Source organism: Schistocerca nitens, chromosome 1, assembly GCF_023898315.1.
Source record: "Schistocerca nitens isolate TAMUIC-IGC-003100 chromosome 1, iqSchNite1.1, whole genome shotgun sequence".
In the NCBI taxonomy this organism is placed as follows: Eukaryota; Metazoa; Arthropoda; class Insecta; order Orthoptera; family Acrididae; genus Schistocerca; species Schistocerca nitens.
Genome location: NC_064614.1, coordinates 658,800,191 through 658,824,963, shown reverse-complemented (window position 1 = coordinate 658,824,963; position 24,773 = coordinate 658,800,191). Strand labels below are relative to the sequence as shown.

General features: G+C 42.4%; 1 protein-coding gene across 3 annotated transcripts in view; it reads right to left on the bottom strand.

The window, feature by feature from the left end:
- Nucleotides 1-23,980, bottom strand: part of LOC126258990 (leukocyte tyrosine kinase receptor-like) — a 717,375-nt gene extending 693,395 nt beyond the window's left edge. For all 3 annotated transcript variants that reach the window (XM_049955685.1, XM_049955687.1, XM_049955688.1), the window contains exon 1: nt 23,745-23,980. The gene's annotated coding sequence lies outside the window, so the exon portion shown is untranslated. The remainder of the gene's footprint in view (nt 1-23,744) is intronic.
- Nucleotides 23,981-24,773: the final 793 nt, after the last annotated feature.

Sequence of the window (24,773 nt, the reverse complement as noted above, 5' to 3'; positions counted from 1 at the left end):
AAAGCGTGCATTGAAAAATAGAGGTCGCTATGATTTTGCCTTTGGCGCACATTACATAGTATGTTGCTGCTATTAAATTTAGCCACCATACTGAATTTTTATTTAGACTTGAGTAGAGGTATCTATCTGTCACCAATCTCGAGAAACTTGATCTGATGTAACACATTCATTTGCGGTCGCGAGGCGCCAGCGATAAAGCCAGAGTGGAATATTCACAACATTCCTAGTATTTCGTAAACAGTTTCATATATCGAAATGAGATTTTGGCAAATGATACCACGGAAAGAGGAGACTATTCTACCATATCGCCGGCCGTTGTGGCCGAGTGGTTCTAGGCGCTTCAGTTCGGAATCGCGCTGCTGCTACAGTCGCACGTTCGAATCCTGTCTCGGGCATGGATTTGTCTGCTGTCCTGAAGTCAGTTAGGTTTAAGTAGTTCTAAGTCTATGGGACTGACGACCTCAGCTGTTAACTCTCATAGTGCTCAGAGCCATTTGAACCATTTTTTAACCATATCGTTATTATCTAAAACTTCATTACCTCCCGTGATATACCAGTAATTACAGACTTTTTCGGTGAAAGAATGTAATTTTTAAGGGCCCTCAATAGTTGGTGAAACGAGAAATGCTATGGGTTTTGCAACAACATATGTGAAGACATAACACTTTTTTAAATCGAGGATGTGCATTTTCATGAGCTACTGACTTTACTTTTCCTAAGTTAATAAACCACTGTTTCAGAATTCTCTCACAAATGCGTCTGTACGACATGTTAGTGAGGTGAGACGGGGTAAACTCTGCTGTGTTTTGGCAAAAGAAACAATTTTAATACGGCAACCAGAGAAATGTGTAGGTTTCACTCAAAATTCGCCACTCATGTTGCTTCACTGAAACCTACAAATGGTTAACAGGCCAGGCGAAAATAAATCGGCGGAATTCTTTTTAGATACTAACGAAAGCAGAGGTGACAGTAGATCTTTATGAATGGTCACCATGCAAGAGAGGGCGCGGAGGGGCCTCATTTAATATTTGAAAAAAATATTCGCATAGGCTTCAGTTTAGAAGGGCACTTCCCCTCCAGCGCTCGGCTTTTCCCCTACAATGCCTGCCCATAGCCTCCATCGCTATCGCTCTTCCCATGGGTTTCCTACCATCTGCGCATATACTCGTCACAGCATTCTGTGTGGACTATAGCCGAAGTGTTTGGTGTTTCAAGAGGCATCATATCGAGGAATTGCACCGCATACACAGAAAACATCATCCGCTAAGTCACAACACAGATGGGAGTGTGTGCTGAGTGATCGTGGCAGACGGTTATTGAAGAGGATTGTGATAAAAAAATAAGAGGACGACAGCTGCATAAGTCACTGTAGAACCGAATGTTGCACTCGCAAACAGTATCAAATGGTTCAAATAGCTCTGAGCACTATGGGACTCAACTGCTGTGGTCATAAGTCCCCTAGAACTTAGAACTACTTAAACCTTACTAACCTAAGGACAGCACACAACACCCAGCCATCACGAGGCAGAGAAAATCCCTGACCCCGCTGGGAATCGAACCCGGGAACCCGGGCGTGGGAAGCGAGAACGCTACCGCACGACCACGAGATGCGGGCTGCGAACAGTATCACCACGAAAACAAAACAAAAGGAGCTCCATAAGCGGGGAACTACAGGGCAGGCTGGCATTTCAAAACCAGCCATCAGTGATACAAATGCATGTAACAAGAGAACGTGGTACCGAAGTGATAAAACCTCGACTGTGGAGCAATGGAAGAAAATCATTTGGTTGGACGAGTCTTGTTTCACACTGTTTGCATCGTCTGGCCGAGTTTACGTACCAAGAGTGAAACATGGCGGGAGTTCGTTGGTGATTTGGGCAGCCATATCGTCGTTTTCCGTGGGAGGTCGCTCTACTACCAAGGATAATGTGACCTTTTTGACTGATCTGGTCCACCCCATGGTACAATGTTTGTCCTCCCAAGCTGATGTTGTCTTCGAAGGCGACAGGGCCTCTCTTCACACAGCTCGCATCGTCCAGGACTTGTTTTGTGAGCACAGGGAACAATAGTTGCTGAGCCTTTGTGGTCCACTTTGGAAAAAAGGGTGAATGATCGTTATACACTTCCATCATTAATACCTAAGTTACACTATTTTGTAGGAGTAGTAGTATAAGATGCCAATGACAACAATAAGTTATGAAACGATCTGACCCGTGTCTGAATGCCAACGATTTTCCTACACCGTATTCAGTATGGTTGTGTGTCCTGTTTTTGCTATGTCCATATTTTTGTCCAAACCCTGTATCATCTACAAAACTGAAGGTAGAAACCTGCATAAATTTTTACTTACAAATCGAAAATTAGAGTTTACCTTGGCGCCAGTTTCATTTTTTTTTGAATGTGCAATTAAATCAATTAAATATATATGTCCTCATACTAAACGGTTTATCTCATACGGCCGCTGATGATGTGGTATTTTACACAAGACTTCATCACCTTTGGACGATCGTGAGGGTAGACTTGGACAAATTCCCAGTTGTAATGAGTGGCAGGTCTTTTTAAAGGTCGACGAAGAAGGACAGTCTCTATACAAGAAAGATTGCGATTATATCCTATTACGAGATCAGTGGTGAGCATCAAGAGCACATCACAAGTTTTAAATATCTAGTGACATCAGTAAGAATGGTTGTGTAATGGAACGATCATGAAAAATGGGCAGCAGGTGGGCCAATGGAAGTCTTAGATTACTTAAAAGAATTCTCGGAAATCTGTATCTGTAAAGAAAGTCGCGTACAAGAGGCTAGCACGACCACTCCTAGAACGTTTGGCGCTGTTATGAAGTGTGCATGTCCAGAAACACACGAGAGGGTCACAGAGATCGAGAAATCGATCTTCATTCAGCTGCGAAGTGTTGCTGATTGAAACTGTGTGCCGGACCGGGACTCGAATCTAACTCAAATCATTGTCTTTCACGGTCAAGCACTCTACCGACCAAGCTACTACGCAAGCACGACTCACGACCTGCCAGTACTTCTTCTCCTGCACGGTAATGCGGAGAAATGGCTTAGCCACAACCTACGGTATTTTTTTCTGAATTTTCATAGAGCAGCTCAATTTCCGATGATTGAAACTTCCAGGAGGGCTAGTCTCGCAAGATATGCAACAAGAAATCTGTGAAGTTTGGAAGGCAGAAGAAGAGATACTGGCGGAAGTAAAGCTGTGAGGGCGGGTCGTGAGTTGTACTTACTGTTAGATACCTCAGTTGATGGAGCATTTGCTTGCATAAGATTTTTTATTTTTTGAATGAGCATCCATCACAGCAGCTGTTATAATCAATTACACCCTAAGACAAGAGAACGATGCCCTACACATAAATTGTGCGAATGGGATGGAAATCGGTAGATGTGGTGTATATGTACACACTAACAATAACACATGGTTCTCCTCTGACCTTTATGCAAGCAGTTATTCCGCTTGGCATTGATTGATGGAGTTCTTGGATATCCTCCTGAAAGATATCGTGCCAGATTGCGTCCAATTGGCGCGTTATATCTTCAAAATGCCGAGTGGTTGGAGGGCTTGGACAGAGATCCGATGACAATGCTGTCCAAGCTGCGGTTTGGCAAGAACGAAAACAAACGAAAGAAACTGTTGCGATGTGCGGGCGAGCATTATCTTGCTGAAATGAAAACCAAGGATGACTTTCAATGAAGGGCAGCAAAACAGTACGTATCGTCGACGTATCGCTGTGCTGTAAGGATGCCACGATTGACAACCATAGGGGTCCTGCCATGAAATGATATGGTACCGCAGACCGTCATCACCCCTGGTTGTCGGGCCGTATGACGAGCAACAGTCAGTATGATGTACCACCACCGTCTGGGGCGTCTCCAGACACGTCTTCTGCCTGGAATATCATTGATTGGAGTATAATTGTCCAGTGATGAGTCAAGCTTCGAACTCAGCCCCGATGACCAGCGAAGACGTCTCTGGAGACCCCATAGATAGCACTGGTATACCAATCTAACCTTCGTCGACCATACGGCCTGACAGCCAGGAGTAATGGCTTGGGAAGCCGTTTGTTTTCATAGCAAGACCCCTTTGCCTGTCATCCGCAGCTCACTTACAGCACAGAGATACGTCGACGATATGCTACGCCCCGTTTTCTTGCCCTTCATGGCAAGCCAATCTTGGCGTATGTTTCAGCAGGATAATGCCCGTCTGCACACAACGACATTTTCTACTGCTTGTCTTCTTGCTTGGCAAACCCTGTCTTGACCAGCAAGGTCGTCGGATCTCTAACCAACAGAGAACGTCTGGACGAGCTAACGTGCCAATCGGAAGGAATTTGGCACGACAGCCATCAGAAGGACATCCACCGACTCTGTCAGAGCCAAGCCGAATAACTGTTTTCATAAGGTCCAGAAGTGGTCCAATACGTTATTGACTTACTCAGTTTGTGAAGATCTTTCTCCTGAATAAACCATCCCATTTTTCTGACATTGTAACTATTTGTTTGTCTCTGCATGTACATCACCGATTTCCGTCCCAATCGGATCATTCCTTAGTGGCACGTCTTTTTTTATCAGAGTGTGTTATTGGTTAGTCCTTCTTAATTGCAGTGAGCTTTAAACGGAAAAACCAAGAATAATAATTGATCACAAAGGTCCCAGGTTCGAGTCCAGGACCGCCACACAATTTCATTTAATAGAAATGCTTAGAAGCTTAAATGGGAAAGGCAAAGTTTTTGAGCTCCAGATCCCAGTCCGGCAAACAGTTTCAATCTATCAGGAAATTTTTATATCGGACTTTGTGAATGGCCGGAGTTCGTAGTAACTGAAGGAAAGTCGTCTAGTGAAATCGAAGTAGTATCTGGGGTTCCGCAAAGAACTATTATACCGTAGTAAGCTCTCTGCTGTTCTTAATCTATGCAAGAGACTAAGGACACAATGTGAGGAGCATCTTAGTTTTGTAGATAATCTTATCGGTTACCATCTAGTAAAGTCATTCGAAGGTGAAAACAAATGCAAAATGATTTGGACACTGTATCTGCATTGTATGAAAAGTGGCAGTTGAGCATAAACAATAAAAAAGTGTGACGTCCTCCATATAAGCAGTAAAAAAAATCCGTTATATTTCGGTTACATGAATACAAATTTCAAGGTTTTTGATTCAAATAAACAACTAGTGATTCCAATTACAATTGGAACGATAATATAGTTGATGTTGTGGAGAAGGCAAACCAAAGACTGCGTTGCACTGGCAGAACACTTAAAATATACAACATATCCATTTAATAGTCTGCCTGCACCATGCTTGTCCACCCTATTCTGGAATACTGCCGCATGGTATGGGATTCTTACGAGATAGGATTGATATCGAAAAAATTCGAAGAACAGCAGCTCGTTTTTACTGTCATGAAACTGGAGGGCGTGTCACGGATTTGATAGGCCATTTGATGTGGCAGTTAATAAAACATACGCGGTTTTCGTTGCAGTGACATCTTTTCACGATATTTCAATCACCAAAGTCAAACAGCACTGCTCAACAAAACTTATGGGCAAGAGAAATAAAAAACACAACATGTTAACAATTCGATGGAAATGAATTAAAGTGCCTGTGCATGTAGGCAGAGGTCTCCCAATCGTGCACAGAACGTCGGACGCCACATGGCGGGAAATGGGGCTGCCCCAGCAACACGAAACACTTCAAGGAACGGGAAAAGACAGTATTTGTCTGTCAGCGAGCAGTGGTTTATTCTTCATTACAACATGATGCGGAGACAACATTTGGATTACTTCACAGGGGGAAGAACCGATGGAAAACAGGAAGAGGGACGAAGTGTGACGGATGTAGCGCAGGAATTGCTCACACCATCGCTTCGCGTCAGGGGAGCGTACCAAACCACATGCACTGTTGTTCGAAGGAGATCAGGTGGTCGACCACGGTCAACTACAGCAGCCGTATGATCGCTACATTGTAAAGCAAGCAAAAAGTGACCCATATCAAACAGCTGCTGCATTTACGACCACATTTAACAGGACGGCAAGGCACGCAATCTCACACTCCTAACTGGCTCGGCTGCTGCGTGGGGGTGGTCACCTTGCCCGACGACCAGTAAGTTGTATTCCGTAGACACCCACAAAACGACAGCACCTTTTGCGATGATGCCAAGGGCACAGGGACTGCATCAACGAATAGTGGTGTAGCATGCTCTTCTCTGATGAGAGAAGATTCAGTCTGAGTAGTGATTCTGGACGTATCTTAAAATGGCGTCAAGTGTGCACACGCAGTGCACCATGGAACATTGTTTGACACAATAACTTCTTCTTCTCAGAGTAGCACTTGCAAACTACGCCCTCAGCCCTCAATTATTTGCCGGAGGTATGCCAATTTCTGTCTTCCTCTACAGTTTTTGCCCTCTACAGCTCCCTCTAGTAATATGGAAGTTATTCCCTCATGTCTTAACAGATGTCCTTCATCCTGTCCCTTCTTCTTGTCAGTGTTTCCCACATATTCCTTTCCTCTCCAATTCTGCACGGAACCTCATTCCTTTCCTCATCAGTCCACCTAATTTTCAACATTCGTCTGGAGCACCACATCTCTAATGCTTCAGTTCTCTTCCGTTCCGGTTTCCCCACAGTCCATGTTTCATTACCATGCAATGCTGTGCTTCCTGAAGGTCTATGTTTGATACTAGTAGACTTCTCTTAGCTAGTAATGCCCTTTTTGCCAGTGCTAGCCTGCTTTTGATGTCCTCCTTGCTCGGTCCGTCATTGGTTATTTTGTTTGTTAAGTAGCAGAATTCCTTCATTTACTTCGTGACCATCGATCCTGATGTTAAGTTTCTCGCTGTTCTCATTCCTGCTACTTCTCATAACTTTCGTCTTTCTTCGATTTAGTCTCAGTCCATATTCTGTACTCATTAGACCGTTCATTCCATTCAGCACATCATGTAATTTTTCTTCACTTTTATTTATGATGGTAATGTCACCAGCAAATCTTGTCATTGATATCCTTTCACCATGAATTTTAATCCCACTCCTAAACCTATCTTTTATTTCCATCATTCCTTCTTCGATGTCCAGACTGAACAGCCTAGGGGCGAAAGACTACATCCCTGTCTCACACCCTTTTTAATCCGAGCACTTCGTTCTTGGTCGTCCACTCTTATTACTCACTCTTACGCGCTTGTCGTGTATTACCCGTCTCTCCCTATAGCGTACCTCAGTTTTCCTCAGAATTTCGAACATCATGCACCATTTGACATTGTAAAATGCTTTTTCCAGGTTGACAAATCCTATAAATGTATCTTGGTTTTTCTTTAGTCTTGCTTCCATTACCAACAGCAACGACAGAATTGCCTCTCTGATGCCTTTGCCTCTCCTAAAGCCAAACTGATTGTCACCTAACACATCCTCGATTTTCTTTTCGATTCTTCTGTGTATTATTCTTGTCAGCAACTTGGATGCATGAGATGTTAAGCTGACTGCGAGGTCATTCTCGCAGCTCTGGCAGTCTTCGGAATTGTGTGGATGATATTTTTCGAAAAATTAGATGGTATGTCGCCAGACTAATGCATTCTACACACAACGAGAATAGGCGTTTTATGTTTGGGGAACGTAAGAACGCAATCAGTCTTCAAAGAACACTGTTTAAAATACATATGTGTGATCCTTGATAGAACGTTGTTCGAGTATGTTGGATCCATACCAAACAGAACATGGGTCATTACAAAGTACAGAGGATGGCAGCACGAATGATCACAAGTTTGTTTGACAAGTGGGAGAGCGTCTCGGTGTTGCTGTGGAAGATGAATTGCAGACGCTTGATGGTACACGCAAACTATACCGATAAAGCCTACTTACAAGTACCAGATATAAGTGATGAGCCTAGGAATGCACAGGGTGTCATACAAAAATGCACTATGTTTTGATGCGGTTTAAAAGCAATAAATCTTCGTTTCAGATCTGACTTCTCCGTTGAGTGCAGAAGAACCTAAAGTTGCTGCCTAATTTTTGTCAACGTTTCACACGTTTTCATTGTTTCTTGTTGCCCGTTCAAGCGGAAATGGTATCAGTTTAGAAGAAGGCACAAAGTGTGCTTTGGTACGCTGAGTTTAAATCCACTGTTGTGGTGCAAAGACAGTCCCCTTCTCTTTAAAAGAAAGTAGCACCAGAGGCCAAGAGGATAAAGACGTGGCGTAGGCAGTTTCTGGACTCTGGCAACATTCTGAAGTGGCATGCAGGGGGCCGGCTTGTCTCTAAAGAACATGTTGGGAATAGGGTTGACACATTAAACTGACAAAATTAAATTTCGAAATTTATGGTAAGGTCTTATGGGACCAAACTGCTGAGGTCATCGGTCCCTAAGCCTACACACTACTTAATCTAACTTAAACTAACAAACTAACTTACGCTATGGACGACACACACACCCATGCCCGAGGGAGGACTCGAACCTCCGACGGGCGGGGGGTGGGGGGGGGCGCACGCACCGTGACAAGGCGCCTTAGACCGCGCGGCCTACAAAATTACCGAACATTCCCTGGCGAAAGGATTTACTGAACTGAGGGTTAACTCAATAAAATACTCAGTAAACATTGAAAAATTGTGTTCATTATTACTAGATACAGCTTTCAACAGACATTTATCACCTTTAATTTTTTGGCAAAAGTCCTTGCGTGTTGCAGACTTCAAATTAATCGCAAAACGAATGCGAAGCTCTGCTTTTACCTTATCGACACTCACTTTGTTGTCAGCGTCAGACCATAAATGATTCACGTGACTGAAGTCTCTTTCCTCACTGGCATTACTTCACGGAACCGCCATTACCCTTTCGACAATTTTTTGTGTTAGGTGTGTCTACGTTTAAAAACGTTTTTTCGCGAAAACGAGTTTGTGGATGTAGAAGCTTGACTTGTAATTGTTTCAAAATGCAGCACTAGTCGATTAGCAACAGAGCAATAAATGTTTCATGACTGGATTTTGCATATCAATAAAAATTTAGGGGTGCGAAAGGAATTCTAAAAATATCTAATCACTCACAATTCGGTAACGAACACCATAATTTAATAGCCATAAGTTAACACAACAGCATATTTTTAAAAGCATACTTTAAAGATAATAGTGTAAAGAACTTCCGAAAAAATCAAACTTCTACTTTGTCTTTATTTCTAGATATGTGTAGCTATACTGTGCAGAAAAAAATAACATGCTTTATTTCAGTTGCAACACAAAATTCAATTCAGAAAAAAGTATGAGACCAAAAGCTGTGGTTTGTACATTAAAATGTTCCAAAAAGAACTGTTAAAAGATGGTAAGAATTGCACATCCTTATAACTCTTATTCTTTGCGCTACACTATTTAGAAAACTGACAAACATTTCAAGAATTCCCCTTGTCTTCACATGCCTATCCCCTTAAGCAATTATTGTCCCTGCTTTCCATACATGAATGAAATGGAAGAAATCCCAATAACTGGTACAATGGAACCTACCCTCTACCTAGCACTTCACACTGTTTCACGGAGTTTGAATGTATGAGAGCTGTCTTTTTTTTTCTTTTTTTTCTTTCCAACCTCCGACTGGTGGCGAAATTAAACACACAGTGAAATCCGGTGATTTTTTGCGCAGATGTGGTGCGCAGTGTCTATAGAATACCCGTCTATTTCGTCACGTCGTACTTTTCAGTTCTACGCACACAGTGAGCACCTAAAAATGTCTAGTAAATAGTTTCTCCTCCAGTTTGAAATCCTACTACATAAGGGTTTAGCCTGATTTCTTGTAGCCCACATAACGTAACTGCAATGCGTTTGCTTCTTCATGACAACTCTCTGCACTTGGTGCAGGTGCAACGAAGACGATCCTGCAGCGCTTTCGATGGGGAGTGTTTAATACAACCTGGAATTGGGTCTCTGATTTTCAAATTTTCGCCGACATGCGGTTCAACGTATGTACTTGTGAGAAACTACCGTCTATGAGCATTGTATTTAAAGTTGATACTATGCTGCGACAAATTTCCCGTCTGCAACTTATTCTACATACGAATGTATTTATGTTGGCTACGGAGACAGTATTACGACCCACACGACTAGATGTTCATCAGCATAGGAAAGTGACCAAAACCTTCCGATTTATTTAAGGTCAAGATCGCTGTAATCGACTGTGAGTTATATCTAGATTTTCTTTTCCTTTTTTGGCGCGCTGCGCGTTCACTTGACTCGGAGTGTAAAAAAAGAAGAGTGAAATTTAATTGGAACTGGTTGGTTTTTTGAAGAGGAAGAGGAAATATGTGTTTTACGATAACGTTTTTGAGAGCATTTTATTGGTCAATCGGGCGCCATGACAGTTTCTTTACGCCTAAATGTATAATTAATTAAACGCTACGAAGGCATTTCATGCAGAGAATTCTTATTAATGGTACGAAACAATATTACTTAGGCAAATAAACAGAAATAGTGTTCATGGGTGAAACTTTTACTAAAACTTTGGATGTTTGCATGTCTAGACAGTTGGAGTCCAAGGAAAGTGATGGCCGGTACGAACCTGCACGCGGTCCAGTCCGTCGACTTTGAAACTGTGTTCTATTTTATCCAAATTCACATACTCTCAATCGGATCATTATTCTGTAGAGCAAACTGTACTGCAGGAAAGCGGTTTCCGACGTGCCTGACGAGCTATATTGGAGACGGAACTTCAGTTCTAAAAGCCAGAGGGTTCACCAGCCGCAGCAGGGTGGAGCAGAAGAGAATTTTCGCTGTGTTGTTGTTGTTGTTGTTGTTTTGGTCTTCATACCGAAGACTGGTTTGATGCAGTTTTCCCTGCTACTCTGTAATGTGTGAGCATCACAGCCGTCTGAATCTGCTTACTGGATTCATCTCTTGAGCTCCCTCTACGATTTTTACCCTCCACGATTCCGCCAACAACTAAATTGGTGATCCGCTGATGTCTCAGAACGCGTCCTATCAACCGATCCCTTCTTTTGGACAAGTTGTCTCCCAAATTCCATTCAGTACCTCTTCATTGGTTACGTGATCTGTCCATCTAATCTTCGACATTCTTCGAAAGCTTTTATTCTCTCTCTGTATCTCTGTGTTTATCATCCATGTTCCACTTCCGTACATGATTACACGCCGGACAAATTCCTTCAGAAAATACTTCCTATCAGTTAAATCTATATTCAATATTAACTAATTTCTCTTCTTCAGAAATGGTTTTCTTTCCATTGCCAGTGTACATTTTATATCCTCTCTATTTCAGCCATTATCAGTTATTTTACTGCTCAAATAGCAAATCTCATCTAATACTTTAAACGTCTCGTTTCCTGACGTAATTCCCTTGGCACCACTTGATTTAATTCGATTACGGTACTTTCCATTATCCTTATTTTGGTTCTTTGATGTTCAACTGATATCCTCCTTTCAAGACGCTGTCCATTCCGTTCAACTGCTCTTTCAAGTCCTTTGCTGTCTGACAGAATTACAATGTCTTTGGCAAACCTTGAAGTTTTTATTTCTTCTCCCTCAAATTCCTACTCCATATTTTTCTTTGTTTTCCGTTACTGCTTGTTCGATGTACAGATTGAATAACATGAGGTACAGGCTACAACCCTGTCTCACCCCTTCTCAACTACTGCTTCCCTTCAATGCCCCTCTTCTAGATGAAGTCTGGTTTCTGAACAAGTTGTAAATAGCGTTTCGCTCCCTGTATTTTACCCTGGATATCTTCAGAATCTCAAAGACAATATTCAAGTCTACATTGTCAAAAGCTTTCTCTAAGCCTACAAACGCTACAAACGTTGGTTCGCCTTTCCTTAACCTGTCTTCTAATATAAATCGTAGGGTCAGTACTGCCGTTTTCCTACATTTCTTCGGAATTCATACTGATATTCCCCGAGCTCAGCTTCTATCAGTTTTCCCACTCTTCTTTAAAGAATCCATGTTATTATTTTGCAGCCGTGACTTATTAAACTGATAGTTCGGTAATTTTTACACCTGTCAGCACCTGTTTTCTTTGAGATTGGAATTATTATATTCTTCTTGAAGTGTGAGGCTATTTCATCTGTCTCATACATCTTGCACACTAGCTGGAAGAGTTTTGTCATGGCTGGCTCTCCCGAGGTTACCAGTAGTTCTAATGAAATGTTGTCTACTCCCGGGGCCTTGTTTCGACTTAGGTCCTTCAGTGCTCTGTCAGATTCTTCTCGCAATATCGTATCTCCCATGTCATGTTGATCTACGTCCTCTTCCATTTCTATAATATTGCCTGCAAATTCGTCATCCTTATATAGACCCTCTATATACTGCTTCCGCCTTTCAGCTTCCAGCCGGCCGGAGTGGCCGAGCGGTTCTAGGCGCTTCAGTCTGGAACCACGCGACCGCTACGGTCGCAGGTTCGAATCCTGCCTCGGGCATGGATGTGTGTGACGTCCTTAGCTTAGTTAGGTTTAAGTAGTTCTAAGTTCTAGGGGACTGATGACCACAGATGTAAGTCCCATAGTGCTCAGAGCCATTTCAACCATTTTTGTTATGTCCCATAGTGCTCAGAGACATTTGAACCGTTTTTTTTGTTTTTTTTTTTTTAGCGTCCGCTTCTTTGCTTTGGTTTCACATCAGAGCTCTTGATGTTTATACAGCTGCTTTTTCCCCCAAAGGCCTCTTTAATTTTCTTGTAGGCTTTACATATCGTTCCCCTACTGAAATATGCTTCTAAATCCTTTCGCCTTGTGACAAATCCTATTCCATTCTACAAGATTTCGACTTGTGGTTTGAAAAAGTGTAACCAACTTGCACGTAAGGAAGCATAGATCCGTTCATTGATTAATCAGAGGCTAAGATTGAACTTTTGCCACATTTTTATGTCTATCGATTTAACTGTTTTTACTAACAAGGGGAGTTCCAGGGTTGGGGATAAAGTTCGGAGTGGGACGGCGCGTGTTTGCAGCGCTACCCAATAGAGTTACAATGCCCCAGCCATACTGCCAGATGGCCAGCCATTCACGAGAAAAACGCTCCGAAACTTTCAGTCCTACAGTATGTAATACCCATGCTTCCGCTCACTGAACCGCTCATTGAACGATGACATCCTTTACTTCTCAGCGCCTGCAGATTCCACCGAGGATGTGCTTTGGCAATGTTGACGCATTGTATTTTGTATTCTAGCTGAATATACGTAGGCTCTTTGGATTTTTTTCCCTTCGGGTTCATACTCGTCCGAAGAATTGTCTATTGTAACCTCTTCGAATTCTACATCTTCACCACCTTTATTCTCGTGAAGTAACTCTTCATCAAACACGATAGTGTTTTCACTCAAGAAATCCATCACAGTGTTGTACAACTTCTGTGCCATCAACATAGCTTCGTGTGGAATTGACGGCGAACCTTCTGACGCTAGTAAATCGTTTTCAACCAGCAGTGCATTGAAATGGGTAATTGCACCTTTAATCAGCAACTTCGATTGCTCGCTATGTAGAGAATCGTCGGTAATATCTTCTACAAGTCCCTCAGAACTCGCGATGTGTTCACTTCGAAGCACTGTAACCGCAAAACGTTAGCAACAGGAAAAACTTTCACACACTTGTACTCGTTCCAAGCGCGCAAAAGCAACTACTAGGTTCTCCTTTCCTGTTTGTAGTACAGGGAGCGCGAATGCGCGGCTATCCCTTCGCTCTCCAAGTTTGTCAAATGCCCCTTTGTGGGGACGCTAGTTTATAGCGGTCTCATGACGTTGAAGTCGATCGTGTACCTGAACTCGTCGGATAGAAGCCGTACGCTCCTGTTCGACGAATGTTATGTATAATATACATGATAGAAATGAAATATTGTCAGCATACAATGCGAACGAATATTTGAAGAAAATAATTTGGTTGGAAAAGTTGAAAATGTTGAAAGAACAAAAGTTTTCAATTTGAACGTCATTGTATTTTTTTTTCAATGTTGTTGTTGTTGGGGTCATCAGTCCAGAGACTGGTTTGATGCAGCTCTCCATGCTACTATATCCTGTGCAAGTTTCTTCATCTCGCAGTACCTACTGCAACCTTCATCCTTCTGAATCTGTTTAGTGTACTCATCCCTTGGTCTTCCTCTACGATTTTTACCCTTCACGTTGCCCTCCAGTACTAAATTGGTGATCCCTTGATGCCTCAGAATATGCCCTACCAACCGATCCCTTCTTCTAGTCAAGTAGTGCCACAAATTTCTATTCTCTCCAATTTTATTCAATACCTTCTCATTAGTTATGTGATCTACCCATCTAATCTCCAGCATTCTTCTGTAGCACCAGATTTCGACAGCTTCTATTCTCTTCTTGTCTAAACTATTTATCGTCCACGTTTCGCTTCCATACATGGCTACACTCCATACAAATACTTTCAGAAACGACTTCCAGACATTTAAATCTAAACTCGATGTTAACAAATTTCTCTTCTTCAGAAACGCTTTCCTTGCCATTGCCAGTCTACATTTTATATCCTCTCTACTTCGACCATCATCAGTTATTTTGCTCCCCAAATAGTAAAACTCCTTTATTACTTTCAGTGTCTCATTTCCTAATCTAATTCCGGCAGAATCAACCGATTTAATTCGACTACTTTTTTTCGATAAGGAAAAGCAAATAGATACTTTGAAAATACGAAGCACGAATTGTTACCAATATTGCATCGGCCACCGCGCCATTCGGTTCAGTGAGCGGACGCATGGGTATTATATACCGTACTATAGGACGGAAAGTTTCGGAGCGTTTTTCTCGTGAATGGCTGGCCATCTGGTCGTATGGCTGGGGCATGTAACTCTATGGGGTAGTACTGCAAACTCGCGCCGTCCCACTCCGAACTCCATTTCCCAACCCTGGCACTCCTCGTGTAAGTACAAACTTTTCGTCTCCTTTCATAGAGCAGTTTCGAGAGTGAGTCATATCACATTTCGACGCTCAATATGAGAAACTCTGACTTTCTCTAAGGCTAACTAACTTTGAGGTGGTAGGCTCAGACGGTTAACCCAAATTTTCAAGTTAAAATTTTATCCAAAATCGTTTTTACGTTACAGTCCGCGGCTCGTGGTCTTGCGGTAGAGTTCTCGCTTCCCGCGGAAGGGGTCCCGGGTTCGATTCCCGGCGGGGTCAGGGGTTTTCTCTGCCTCGAGATGACTGGATGTTGTGTGTCTTTCATCGTCACTTCATCATCATTCGCTCGCAAGTCGCCGTAGTGGCGTTAAAGGACTTGTGGAGCGGCGGCCGAACAGCGCCGCGAGGGGTCTCCCGGCCACCAATGCCACACGCTCATTATTCATTATTATTATTAGGTTACAAATCGCAGCGGCAACTGTATAGAGAAGCAGCTAGGACGTGTAGTTAAATGTTGCAAGTAAAACAGTCTTGATTTTCACAATGGTGTCCGATCGGAGGTTGAGAAAAAAAAAAAAAGAGAAATCCCTTGCAGATGTAGATGCCAGTAGCGGTTACTCTAAGTGAGCCTACTAGCAGGTGGTCTTAACATGTGAGAGGTCATTGAGGTCAGTGCGGAGGATCGGTCCGCTGCGCCGCGCAGAGGCTGTGCCGGCAAAGATTGAAGATGGCAGTTGCGTCGCGCCGCGGCGCGCAGGAAAGGCCCGTAATCAATTCTTGCGCCGGCCGCGGCCAGCGCGGCGGCTGGGTGACCCGCGATGGCGCTGGCGGCGGCGGCGGCGGCGGCGGCGGGGGTGGCGGCGCAGCCTGTTGCGCCGGGGCCACCGTCTGCCCCGGCCCGGCCACCCAAACACCTACCAGAATCATGACGCAATATGTTTCCCTGTGAAAACGCCTGCGCTGCAATATCATCGTCTTGTAAGAGAAACAAATGAAGTCGATACTTGGTAATTCTAACCTCTATAAATCGATTTTATTGACAGATTGTCCCTCGAAAAAACCTCGATGACCTAAGAAACCGCATGTTAGGTGTCTTCTTCTACTTCTTTTTCTTCACTTCTTGTGTTAGGCAAATTTCCTGTTAACAGTACTCCAACCCTTGTACGACGTTCCCATATTTCCTTTTCCAGTGCATCTATAATTGAGAGCCTTTACAGGGAATCTTTCTATACCCATACAGCCTACAAGTTCCTTTTACTTTTTTCCTTTTCTCTTTCATTTTTTCGTTTTAACTTACAGGATGTTCGGAAATCGCCGTTACAAACTTCTAGTAATTATGGAGGGGAGCCAATAGATAATAGTTTGAATTTGAACCCACGTGCGGAAACATCTTGTTTCCGTGCTTCAGCCATTTGAAAACATGTTGGTAACGCGACCACTTTTAGAAGTAATTGCTTCGGCGTGATCCAGTATCTCACTTGTTTTACAGTTTTACACGTTAACAGCCAAAGAAATTATTCGTGTGCTCGTTGAGAGGTTCTCTTCAACGTGATGCAGTACGATTCCTTCCAATTCGGGTGTGCGGCGTTTACTTGGAGCACCAATCACACCTGCTGGCTGTGAAGGTACCCTTTCTCGAAGCTGTCGCGTAATTATGACGAAGAGGATATGTAACAGAAACGGGCGTTGTGGAGAACGGTGTTGATAAAGGTGACGAACAGCCCTTCCATTACCGTCAGCTCCTCCACTCAGAAAGATCGTGCCGAGTTATTCTGCAAACGTGTACACAGCCATGCTGCTCTAACACTCACAGACACGTGAATGAAATTCGAACCAGGTTTGAGAGGTAGGACAGAGACGTCAAATGACATCAGCCGATCCGACGTAACTACCCCCTACCGTGATTACACTGTTGCATGCCTACCCGGCAAACATGTTTTCAAACTGCTGTAGCACGGAAGCGGTACGTCTCCAGAAATGGGTTTCCATTTAGAACATTGTGTACTCACTCCATTCTGCGAGTCTTACAAGTTTGTAACGGAAATTTCCTAATACCTTGTATATTTCTGAGTCTCCCCTTACATCCTCATTTCTTTTACGACTTTCTCTGGTACATCCTTCCACCATTCATAGAAATCTAACTTTTTGCTTGCTGTCTTGCTGTCGCCAATGCTTCACTGCCATAAGTGAGGGTTGTTTCTGCTTTGGTTTTATGAATCTTGAGCTCGGTTTGTGCCCTAACTTTTTTCTACAAACTTTTTTCGATCGTTCTGCATATGAAATGTAATTTATTTAATTTTTAGACCACATCGTGATGATACACCTAAGTTATGTCGCATCCTAGATATTTAATATGTTTAACTTGCTTTAAGATTTTATTATTCAAGACTATTTAGATTTCACTGATTGGATTTCCGGAAATTCCATCACTTTCGTTTTATCTACAGGTAAAGTTAAGTTCTATTCTGAGGCTATCTGCTGCAATTTACAGACCCCATCTGAAGATGATTTTCATTCCCTGCAAACACAGATTGGCCAGCTACATATAAAACCACATTCTGCCTTGTGTCACGATCTGAACATACTCCTTTTCTATTCAACTTTTTCCATTTATTGATCACTTTATTTACGTATGCATTTTAAGTGTCGGAGAAATACACAATCTTTGCCGTTCTCCTTTGTGTTCATTAGCTTTGTGATTATGTTCCCCATATATATAACAATTTCGGTGTTTGTGTATAGACGTGATAGCATTCGGCTGTTATATTCCATAGCTTTCCACTGATCACATTGTCAGAAGCCTTTTCAAAACACCTTACTAGCAGCCGGCCGCGGTGGTCTCGCGGTTCTAGGCGCGCAGTCCGGAACCGTGCGACTGCTACGGTCGCAGGTTCGAATCCTGCCTCGGGCATGGATGTGTGTGATGTCCTTAGGTTAGTTAGGTTTAAGTAGTTCTAAGTTCTAGGGGACTGATGACCACAGCAGTTGAGTCCCATAGTACTCGGAGCCATTTTGAACCTTACTAGCAATATAGAGCATGATGTACAAAGCAGACAAACTATCGCTTATAAAGCGATGAAATCACTCGAGAAACAAGAAAAGGATCATGTACGTGTCAATAACATAACATAAAAGGAATGAATATCTCATTATAAAATTTAATAGTATGATTATACCGTAATTCTTCGTTACCTGAACTAAATGACACTTAAGGGCTGAGTGATTGATATGAGAGAATTAACAGATGTTCTAAAAGGTACAAAGAATAGGAAAACCGCTTGTTTGGATGGTATTTACAGATAATTGTGGAAATATGTTTTGTAACACTCGATACATCGATCCAATTGTCATGGCAGACCGCCCACAAACATTCTATGTATAATTCGATGTTAGCAGCTACCTAACATTCAGTAATTCGTATTGTTTCGTCAGTTGTTTCCGTGCTTGTTTTATTATTTAATTTTAGCGGCACTCCTTTGTTTACTCAGCAATACATAATGTACTACAGTACATAAATCACTTGTGAAAGACTCCAAAGAAGTTCAAGTGACGGACTTCCAAAGAAATTGATTATTGAGACAGTGGAGTGTGGAGCGGAAAAACGGATATGTTGAAAGCTTTAGGGATTCCCCCATCCACGCTGTCGATATCTTGAAGCAGAAAGATCGTATTGCTCACAACGCTTCAAACTGAGGAAGGAAGCGATTTCAACAGCGTAAGTTGCCACTTCTTGAACAATGCTTAGTGAAATGGTCTAGTTAATTTAGAGGGCTCACCGTGACTACCGGGCCTTGTATGCAGTAAGAAAGACTACGTTATTCGCTATTAGTCTCGCCTCTAATTAATGGCGGCTCACCAACTTAAGAAGATTTGTGGAGAAAATGAAGCGCTGACAGTTTTTCAGCACGAAAAAATGTACTAGGAGGCCTGTTTTATCCTTAAGTCTCCCTTCATCATTTATATCTTTGTTAAATCGAAACCCCAGTTTTTCAACCTATTTCTGAGGTCTCTTGAACTTCGAATTGATTGTATTTGAAAATAAGTATCTAGCGGGAAATCATTGGCGACACTGTTGACTAAGCTACGCTATTTAAAATTCTGAAATTTTATGAGATGACACACAAGAAGCGGAAGGCTATCTACAGCTTGTTCAGAAACCATAGTGCAGTTCTAAGAGCCGAAATACATGGCACGTGTGCAGCAATTCAGAAAGCGAACGCGACAGGGTTGAAGCCTACCCTGGGTCTTACACAGTCTGCATAAACAGTAAGCAGTGAAGGAGACCAAGGAAAAAACTAGGAAATTCAAAAATTAAAAATAAAAATTCTATGAGACGGCAAAGTACTTCTAGGATCGGGGAGCGGGTAATGTATTGAAGAGAGGTCACTAGACGATCATAAATAAAAGTAGGGAAAAAAGTAACAGAGTGTATTCGATTAAGCCAGGAGATGCTGGGGGTTACGAGGCGCCTAAAATAGTAGACGGGCAGCAAAAGAACTGAGACCGACAGAATTAAACAGGATGCAAAATGTTGACTGGAAATAGAAAGAAAACCATCTTGGATGGTAAATATATTAATATAAAATTTAAGTTTACAGCAAGTGTTAGGAACCATTTTTTGAAAGTGTGTGTGTTTGAATGCAGCCTAATACGAACGTGAGACATGGACTATGAACAGCACAGGCAAGAATAAAGTAGAATCTTTTGAAATGTGGTGTTACATACAGAATAATGCTAAAAATTTAGGTGGGAAGACAGGATAATCGATAAGGAAGCACCGAATCGAGTCGTGGACAATAGATGACACAACTTGGACAAACACAAATCTTGAGTCATCAAGGAGCCGTTAATTCAGTGATGTAGGAGGTGGGAGGGGTAGAAATTACAGGGACCTTGGCTCGACTACAGGAAGCAGGTTCAATAGATGTAGGCTGCATTAGTTACACGGAGATGAAGCGACCTGCACAGGGCAAATCAGCATGGAGAGCAGATTCTTACCAGTCTTCGGACCAAACAAACAAGAAGAAGAAAAAATACCGAGAAGGTATTATGAGCTCATGGGAGCACTTGACAGCAGTTGAAGATATATTTAATTGGTTGTATTGTAACTACTAGTAAGTAGGAAACTGAGAGTTTAACGTGCCGCCGGCATCAATATGGTGGTAAAGAAAATCGATTGTGCCCCTCTTAAAGGCACAAACAAGACGTTCGCCTTGCTTTGTTTAGAGAAAAGTAATTCAGGTTGGCCATGGAGGAATTTCCCTTCAACTCCTTCCGAATAATATTCCCGTCTCTTCACCAATGTAGCAAATGCAGACTTAGTAACAACCAACAGTGGGCTAATGCTTCATTGGATTCAATACATCACTTTGTTTGTGATGACATATTGCGCTGCAGACCATAGATATTTCAACAGCTTTATATTAATGACGTAATAATTTTTCAAAACTCCTTCCACTCCATTCTGAAACTGTGTGGCACTGGTACAGCAACCGCGATAATGTTACAGAGAGAATTCAATCGTGGTTGCAGTAAAAACAGTTTTATTAGTTCTTCATTTGCGACGCGTTTCGCCTGTATGTAAAGGCGTCATCAGACAATCGAACTATGGATAAATAATCATTTCGTGAAATGAGGAGTCTAACGTATAAAATTACACTCAGGCAAAAATGGGCCAAGTGCATGTACATCGCTAAAATACGGAACAATGCCGATCGTCGCAATTTGTAGTTTGTGAAGGTTTACAGTAGTGTGGCGACACACACCAGCCAGTAATGGTAATAGAGGGGAATTCTCATATGTTAAGATGAAAAGTGACTTTCTTAAACATACCGGTTCTGTTAATAGCATAAAAACTCATGATATGGAGACGGCGCTCCTTAAACACAAAACAGTGCCTGTTTACACCTGTGATATATGCACAACCTGATGTGTTAGCACTGGTCTGACTAGCTAGCACGTAAGATTGTGCATGTATCACAGGTGTAAACAGGCACTGTTTTGTGTTTAAGGAGCGCCGTCTCCATATCATGAGTTTTTATGCTATTAACAGAACCGGTATGTTTAAGAAAGTCACTTTTCATCTTAACATATGAGAATTCCCCTCTATTACCATTACTGGCTGGTGTGTGTCGCCACACTACTGTAAACCTTCACAAACTACAAATTGCGACGATCGGCATTGTTCCGTATTTTAGCGATGTACATGCACTTGGCCCATTTTTGCCTGAGTGTAATTTTACACTTTTGACTCATAATTTCTCGAAATGGTTATTTATCCATAGTTCGATTGTCTGAAGACGCCTTTCCATACAGGCGAAACGCGTCGCAAATGAAGAACTAATAAAACCGTCTTTATTCCAAACACGACTGAATTCTCTCTGTAATAATTTTTCCCGTGGTAGCTTTTTCGCCTTATCTTCCTTCGTGATATTGTTACTCTCCCACCTACTCTCTCTTATTTTTTCTACCTCTTTGTAAACTGTATTAGCATAACCAAGTAAGAAGGAAAAGTCTCACTTGACTTTAACTTTATTGGATATCTATTGATAGTTTCTTCTTTGATGAATTAGAAACAAGCCACAAGATTAGAAGCTAATGTAATAAATACTTTATTATTGTAGTTAGCAGATTGATTGAAATGCGAGAGGTCTGCTATTATCTTGAGCTGTTTCGCCACTGAGCAGTCCGAGGGTGGCGACGCAATGTTTAGCACGTTGTATACATTTGAGTCAGACCACTAACCGGTCATTCTCTTTAAGGTTTGCTACAATTTTTCTGTGCTACTGGAGACAAACGTAGGGTTGTTTCGTTCAGAAAGGCCATGATAGGTATCCGCCTACACATTTCTCCATCTCGTGCTGTCGCTGGAGCGACCACGACGTCGACGGGACATTAAAACGTAACCCTCTTTCTTTGTTCCATTGAGACAAAATAGGCTATTCCTAGTTTAAGTGTTGCACGATCCGGTTTAGATAGCCAACAACTCTAGAAATTGATTTATCTTTTAAGTTACTTTGCCCATAAACCGTTACCAAGCGGAGACTTTCCTTTGGGTGTTTCACCACTTTTAGTTTCCTTTTCAAAGTACAACGAAGTACAGCTGCAGAGAAATGTTGTTCCATCGTCTAAAAGACCCCGAACGTGTCCGAACTTTATGTGCGTGACGAAATACGTCACAACACCAATGAAGAGTGATGTGGCAAGTGCTTCTCAACGGTGTATATAGCTGCAACGAAAAAAAGATTTCTGAGTTCTTGTGTGATAATTTGCGTCTGTATCCTTGTGAAGATTAAACAAATGGCAGTAGTAATTTTCTGTTTTTCAGTACAACGAAGTTCACTATCAGCTAATAGTACTTTGCGCTCATTCTTATTCCTCAGGTTTGTATCTGTGCCCGAATATACCCTTGGTAATCGGTTGACCTGTAACTTGACCTTTGCTTCTGTGGTGTGGAAAACTATTGTCTTTTTTCAAATTGTTTATTCACTCTCGCAGACACAATATGTCTTTGAAAAAAAAATACATGTTTTGACAGTCATCGACATTCTTCATATCAAGTGATTTTTCATGGTGATTTCATGTGTGATCTAACGTTTTTCCTGCACAATTTGGTAATTACCTATGGCGTCTACAAACGATAAGGAATGTTGAAAACTAATGTGGTAGTGTCGATAAACAAAAAATTTTAAACAAGACTTAATCATAAAATGGTCTCCTTTACAACAGATATGTCCTTGCTTCTAAAAGACCTTTTGTTTCTGTTGTTAGTTTCGTATTTACTAAATGGATGATATCACAACAAATGTCCATACTATGTCAGTCATTGAAACTTACCTTCTTATATGTCAAACAACAGAGCAGAATGCTGTTCCAAACAGTGCGCCGAACGTCCCAACATGAAGTGCTGTAATAAGCTACCTTTCAATATTAATCGACTCATAAGCATTTCAGAAGCAGACTGCTACGCTATGGAGAGTACAGATCTTTCCTGATGCACTGACGGCAAAGTTCCTTCCCACAAACCTCTCCACTGATTTCAGCACACACGACGGACACATCGGTCCTCGTTTTTTTAGGTTTTTAGGTTTTTCTTTGCCTTTCGATTCCCTTTATCCCGAATGGGAAGCGTTGATTGCTTGAAGTGCGCATTTCACTGACAGCCCCACTTCTTTGGCACTTTTAGTCTCGTTTAACAGTAATGAAATACAATTTACATTAAGAACCCAACAACTTGTAGACTTTTATTTTATCCCATAGGGCAGTTACTCTCCTGACCAATTATATTGTTCCCGGGCTGCGTAAAATGGCACTTCGGGTATTCTAGTCCTTCTATGTCTGACTGATGGTATGTTCCGCTGGCACTGAAAGTTCAATATTAACGCCATTTACCTGCGAATAGTGAAAATTATCCGTTAAAGAACGAGTAAAAACGAGATTAAAGCAGACAGCAACACAAGCAAACCATATCACGTCAGAAGTACTTGCGTATGTTGTAGATTTAAAGTAAACCAACAACGTGATCTGTGACAGGAAATTAATAACATGACAATATTTTCTGTCAAGGTGATAATTAGCACATTAATAATCTGTTTAGCCACACATAAAGTAGGGAAAATTGTGCTGTGTTTAATTCGATACGGATGTATGGTAACGTTTTGTTGCAATTAAAATGGGCTGCGACATCCAACAAAAATAACAGATGCCTTCATTAGTTTTCCGCCAAAGGGAAGTCGCTGGAATCTATCGTATGACTGTATCCTTAAATCGCAAGGAGTTTTAGTTTTACTCACACACATGAAAGAGGGTGTGTACTTCTCTTCAAAATTATTGCAGTGCAGAACTCACTGGATTTTCAGGCTCGACGATTGCTGGTGCCGAGGGGTGTTCAGGGCAGTTGGACTCACCATCAGCGTTTCCGCTGGCATCGGTGGCAGGTGCGGTGCCGTTCTCCAACGGCGTTGCCCCCGAGGCGAGGACGAAGCCACCCGCATCCCACCTCCAGGCGCAAGGGCTCTCGAAGTCGCAGTCGAGGCCGTGCTTGCTGGAGCCGGAGGCGGGCACCGAAGCCGTGAAAGCGACCGCCGCTGCAGCTGCCGCCGCCGCCGAAGCCGCTGCAGACGCCGCGCCCACCAGCAGCACGAGCACCATCATATTCTGTCTCAACAGCGAGGCATCGCGAGTCCACACTGAGGAGCCCGTGCGCCGTAGCCCACCAGCCTAGAGCGCCCGATCGCTGCGCTGTCTGCGGGATGCTGCAGAACTACGTGGCACGCCGGAGCTCAAGGTGCAGGACCACCGGAGACCGTAGCGCCGCACCCGGGATGCTGACGAACTACGTGGTCGATTGGGTGGATGCGCGACTGCTACGCCTCTCGTGACGAGTTTCACGACTATGGCGCTGGCGGCGTCCACTTCGAAACAGTTGGTCCCAGCTGTTTTCAGTTGTTTCCCGTTTGTAAAAAAAAATTAAAAAATGAAATTGGCGAACTGCGAGTAGGACTCGCGCACTGAGGGTTCCGCACAGACTTTATTGTGTACATATACAGTTCATCCATTCGGCGAACTGAGGATACTATCAATTTTTGCCTGTTATCGATATTAATAGTGGCAAGCTATCGGTTCCAGGTATTGCAATACTTTCAAGGATGTCTTGATTTCGAGTTTGAAGTCGGATAGCAACTGACAAAAGAAATATATTTTACGTGAATTACAATTTAACAATTTCGAATTTTTCCCCTTTTTCTTGTATTGAGAAACCTTACTTCTCCTTTGGCTAAAATAAAGGGCTAGATCGCAATGATATTTATTTATTTATTTCAGTTTTTAAGTTAAAGTCGTCTGTAGAATGTGAACATGACAGTATTGTCAATTCTCAGGTTCACTGACAGCACTACTACATGCGGCTGGAGATGTTCAGCAGAGTACCTACTGAA